The following is a 5,549-nucleotide window of genomic DNA, read 5'->3' as shown; positions in this document are numbered from 1 at the left end:
GGATGGATGAACACAGAACTTTCACACGTTAAAAATTAAGAAAAATATGTTTAGCAAATGGAAAGAGGGGGGAATATCTAAAGAAGAATATAATGCGGTCTGCAGAAACTGTAGGGCAAGTGTCAGAAAAGCTAAAGCTAATACTGAATTGAGGCTAGCAACAGAGGCTAAAAGGAATTAAAAAAAGGATTGTGGGGGTATGTCAAAAGCAAAAGAAAAGTCAAAGATGCTATTGGATGCTTATAAGACAAAAATGGTGAATTGATTAAGAATGATGTTGAGAAGGCTGAACTTTTAAATTCCTATTTTGTATCTGTTTTCTCTCAGAAAGTAGATGGAACATCAACTGATCTTCCCTGTGCTATTGGGGGAATAAAAGAATGCAAGCTATCTATAAGCAAAGAGATGGTGAGGGAACACATAGCTAACTTAGATGAATTCAAGTCCCAAGGTCCATATGAATTGCATTCTAGGATAATAAAGGAAGCAGCAGAGGTAATTGCTGAACCACTCATCATAATCTTTGAAAATTCCTGGAGAAGAGGAGAAGTCCCAGAAATATATTGTCCCTATCTTCAAAAAGGGGAAGAAGGTGGATCCAGGAAAATACAGGCCTGGGAGCCTGACTTCTATACCGGGAAAGATCTTTGAACAAATTAATAAACAGCATGTATGAAGTACTTGGATAAAAATTGAGTAGTTAACCAGAGCCAGCATGGGTTTGTAACAAACAAGTCATGCCAGACGAATCTAATTTCCTTCTATGACAGAATCATCGACTGGGTTGATCAGGGAAAATGTGGTGGATATAGTATATCTTGACTTTAGTAAAGCATTTGACAAAGTATCTCATAACATACTTATTGAAAAAATGACCAAATATGGGATTGATAAGGCAACTGTTAGGTGGATTCACAACTGGCTGAGTGATCGTACTCAAAGAGTGGTCATAAATGGCTACACATCCAAGTGGAAGAATGTATCAAGTGGGGTACCACAAGGCTCTGTCCTATGCCCAGTGTTGTTCAAAATTTTTATAAATAATCTAGAGGAGGGAATTGATGGGAAACGAATCAAATTTTCAGATGTCACAAAGCTAGGATAGATAGCTAACACTAGGGAAGAGAGTATTCAAAAAGATCTAGAAAAGCTTGAACAGCGGCGACTATCAGAATGGTATTTAACAAGGAGAAATGCAAGTCCTACGTCTGGGCAAGAAAAATGAAAAAAGCACATACAAAATGGGATGAATTGGGCTAAGCAGCCGGGGAATTAAAATCCCCGCCTGCTGAATGAGCTGCCTCTGATTGGTCACAGCCTGACCAATCAGAGGCAGCTCTCACTCACACCCATTCATGAATTCATGAATGGGTGTGAGTGAGAGCTGTCTCTGATTGGCTCAGCACAGGGACCAATCAGGGGCAGCTCTCACTCATACCCATTCATGAATTCATGAATGGGTGTGAGTGAGAGCTGCCTCTGATTGGTCAGGCTGTGACCAATCAGAGGCAGCTCATTCAGCAGGCGGGGATTTTAATTCCCCGGCTGCTGAATACTACAGAGAGCAGTTCAGAGAACTGCCGGCCGGCCGTGCTGAACTCTGTCTGCCGGAACAAGGTGAGTATATATATTTTTTTTATTTTTACACATTTCTGGATGAATTGCAGGGCAGGGCTTATATATTTAAGCCCTTCCCGACAATTCATCGTGAGATCGCCCGCAGCACATTGCTTTCAATGGAGCCGGCTGTTTTGCCGGCTCCATTGAATTCAATGCGCTGGACAGCTCCGGCCCGTTTCTATTGAAACGCGGCTAGGAGCAGTTTTTTTGGGCGATTTTTCGGCCCCCGGTCACGCGATTTGCAGATGCGCATCCGTCATGCAATCCGCAAATCGCGGCAAAAAACGCCCGTGTGACTAAGGCCTCAAAAAGATATCGACAAACTGAAGCAAGTTCAGAGAAGATTTACCAAGCTGGTGAGTGGTTTGCAAATCAAGTCCTATGAGGAACGGTTAAAGGATCTGGGAATGTTTAGCTTGCAAAAAAGAAGGCTGAGAGGACACAATAGCTGTCTACAAATATCTGAAGGGCTGTCACACTGCAGAGGGATCAGCTCTATTCTCATTTGCACAAGGAAAGACTAGAAGCGATGCAATGAAATTGAAAGAGAGAAGACACAGATTAGATATTAGAAAAAAGCTTTCTGTCAACAAGGGTGATAAATGAATGGAACAGGTTACCGTGAGAGGTGGTGAGTTCTCCTTCAATGGAAGTGTTCAAACAAAGGCTGAACAAATATCTAGCTGGGATGATTTAGTGAATCCTGCACTGAGCAAGTGGTTGGACCTGATGACCCTGGAGGTCCCTTCTGATTCACATGGGGGGGTGGCAACTCTTCATGTAATAAGGAATTGCCAGTTAGGGCTTCTTATGCAATTTAGTATTAATTTTCTTTGAAAAGAGACAAAATGTTGCTAACAAAAAAAAGAGAGACCAAAACTATTGTTATTGAGATGGGGAACAAAATCAGAAACCAAACTGTGGGAATCCTGCCAAATAAGGAGGAGGTCATCTAGATATTTCCCATATCAATGGATGTTTTACAGAAACAGGTTATGGGAGGCATATAAACAAGACTGCTCCCAAAGGATTAGCAAGGGATGGGGAGAATGAGTCATAAGTAACAAATCACTGTCAATGTTGTATCAGCTTGATAATATCATGCAGTATGGCAAGGATTCAATATGTATATGTATGGAACAAATATTGAATGGGAGCGCATAAACACCTAAAATAGATATAAACAGTAAAAAGGTAAAATACAGCTTACCAAACATCTTAATCCACAGCATTATGCCAAACAGCCAACCTACAATAAGGGGAGCGCACGGAGAACAACGCCAAGCCAGTTTCTCAGGGTCAAGATTTTTGGTGATATGTTGCTTATGACTTCTACAATGGATATATCGCCTACTGTGTCATTTCCAGTTTTAAACCAATCCGACACGTTTAAATAAAGTTGCTGAACCGTTTCTGGACAGTCTAATGTGAATGATACCTGTGAGTATAATAATGCAAAAAGCCTAATGAACACCTTGGAAAAACAGAAGAAACGGCAACTGTGTATTTGGTGGGATTTTACTACTTTAAAACATCAGTAAAAAAATGATACCACGAGGCTTATGAATCAAAAAGACTCCCACATTTGAATATCCTGAAGAGGTGGAAAACTGCTTTCAAGAAAGGCTTATTGGATTATGTTGTTGAAAACCTGATTTTCATGTGGTCTTCAGCCCCATTTACACACAAAGATGATCGCTCAAAAGATAGGATTGACAGTTTGTGCAATCACTTTGCATAAGCTGCTAGGGGGCACTAATGCCCCTTAGTAGCTTATTAGCTTCATTTGCATGTAAATGAGCCTCCACGCGCTGTATGCAGATAACAGCAGGTTGTTTGTTCTCTGCATACAGCCCCTTTCTTCTGCCAAAGGACTGCAGCTGAATACAATGTTATCAGCGCTCTTATTGAGAATCACGGCATGCGGTCCCTGATATAAGCTCTCCAGCCGAACAATGGATTTTAAGCTCAACTAAAAATCATTGTTCGGCCAAAAAGCAAATGATGGTAGTATTTACATGCAACGATTATCACTCAAAAGACATTGTTTAAACGAATTTTGAGTGATAATTGTTGTGTGTAAATGGGGCTTAAGGGCTAATGCCCACCGACGGATTTCTGCTGTGTTTTAAGTAGGGGAAATCCGCGGCATTGTCCTGGAGCGGTTAGGTTCTATTGAACCTAATAGCTGAATGTTCACACTGCAGAATTCCACAGCGTTAAAGAAAACGTGGCATGCTCTATTTGCCGCGGAAATACACTCGGGCAGCTTCCATTGTAGTCAATAGAAGCCGCCCGTCACGCTATACTTCCACTGTAGTACAGCAGAAGTATTGCGTGAATACGAGTCCCCACCCACATCATCTGGCACTGCTGGCGGGAACACGAGTGATGTACTGCGCATGCGCCCGGCCCAGGTGGGACGCTACAGTGGATCCAGAGTGGTGAGTATGGGGGTATTGGGGGGCACCGAGCGGACTCCGCTGTGATATTCCGCTGGTGGAGTCCTTTATGGCCGTGGGCATGAGGCCTTAATCTCAGATCTAATCTTATGTTTATATACTGTTTTTGCATAGTTTTTTATTTTTCTTGTGTTTTATTTCATTATTTATTCATTAGGAGGAGCGGTCATGCTTTTCTTATGTTATATTTGGTTATCTTTAAATTACTTGCTAATTGTACAGGCTATATGCTATAATTAAGACTGGATTCACGCAGCTTCATTTGCATAGCGCTTTGCGCATAAAATACGCAGTAAACAAATCCCATCAATTTCAATATGTTAATCCTCATATTAGTCTTCTGCGTCCGCAACAAATATATGACGCGCTTCACTTTCTGCGCAGGAGCCCAAAATACACGACACAGATGTGCCTATATATTTATAAGCGAGTTGTGCCTATATATTTATAAGCGGAACACTCCAAAAAAACACCTACCTGGCCGAAAAACGTGGGTGTAAGTATACAACATAAATGCGCTTAAACCCATGTGAAGCCGACTTAAAGCTTCATTTATTGCCGAAACGCGTAGTTCCTGTTCACACACGTGAGGATTTTTACCTTTCTGTGGCTATATTCCAATAAAGATTCATTTTTTTATGATAAATGCTGGTTAGATATACATCAGATTTTCCATATTAATACATCTGCCGGCACGGTTCGGTTTCATCCTAAAAGCCTAAGAGCCGTTCAACCACAAAGATTCCCCTTTTGTGCTCGCCAAATGGTGCAGAACACCGGAAACCCTGACGCAGGTGTGAAACCCCCCATAGTGCGGCAGAGCCTGTGAGCATAAAACCTTAGGGCAGGCTGAAGCAAGTGTCATTTAATCGTATATTACGCATGCAATGTACGCGCTCATAATATAAAGTGCATGGATCCAATGAAAGTACACTGCGTATGATACGTGCATGAAAAGAGAATCCGGCATGTTCTATTTTGCCGCAAACTATGAGGGATATAGCCCTATTGTTCACTATGGGCTCATTAGAAATGCTGTACATACGCGCGGCATTTATACGCACTGTTGCTAAGCAACGGGGCAGAAAAAAAAAGAAACCAGGAAGACTGTGCATGACGGCATGTGTGGGATACACTGCCATGTGCAGTCCAAAATTGTCGCCATATGCAGTGAAACACTGATGGTAAACCGCTTTACACAATCGTGTGAGCCCCGCCATTGGCCCGCCCGCACACGGGGGCGGAAATTTCGCGGCAGGATTTCCCACAGAATCTCCGCCCGTGGCCACTGCCATAGGTTTGCATTAGAAAACGCAATCCTAAGTAGACAGCCACGTTTTGTCCGCGTGAAAACACACGCGGTAAACAAATCGCGGCATGTTCTATTTCTGTTCGGGTCTCGCAGAGGATTGCACAGAAATGTCAGTAGGGACGAGCCGGCTCCTCACTGCGCATGCACCGGCTGGC

The sequence above is a fragment of the Eleutherodactylus coqui genome, chromosome 5, assembly GCF_035609145.1.
Source record: "Eleutherodactylus coqui strain aEleCoq1 chromosome 5, aEleCoq1.hap1, whole genome shotgun sequence".
Lineage (NCBI taxonomy): Eukaryota > Metazoa > Chordata > Amphibia > Anura > Eleutherodactylidae > Eleutherodactylus > Eleutherodactylus coqui.
Note: the sequence above shows the minus strand (reverse complement) of the source record.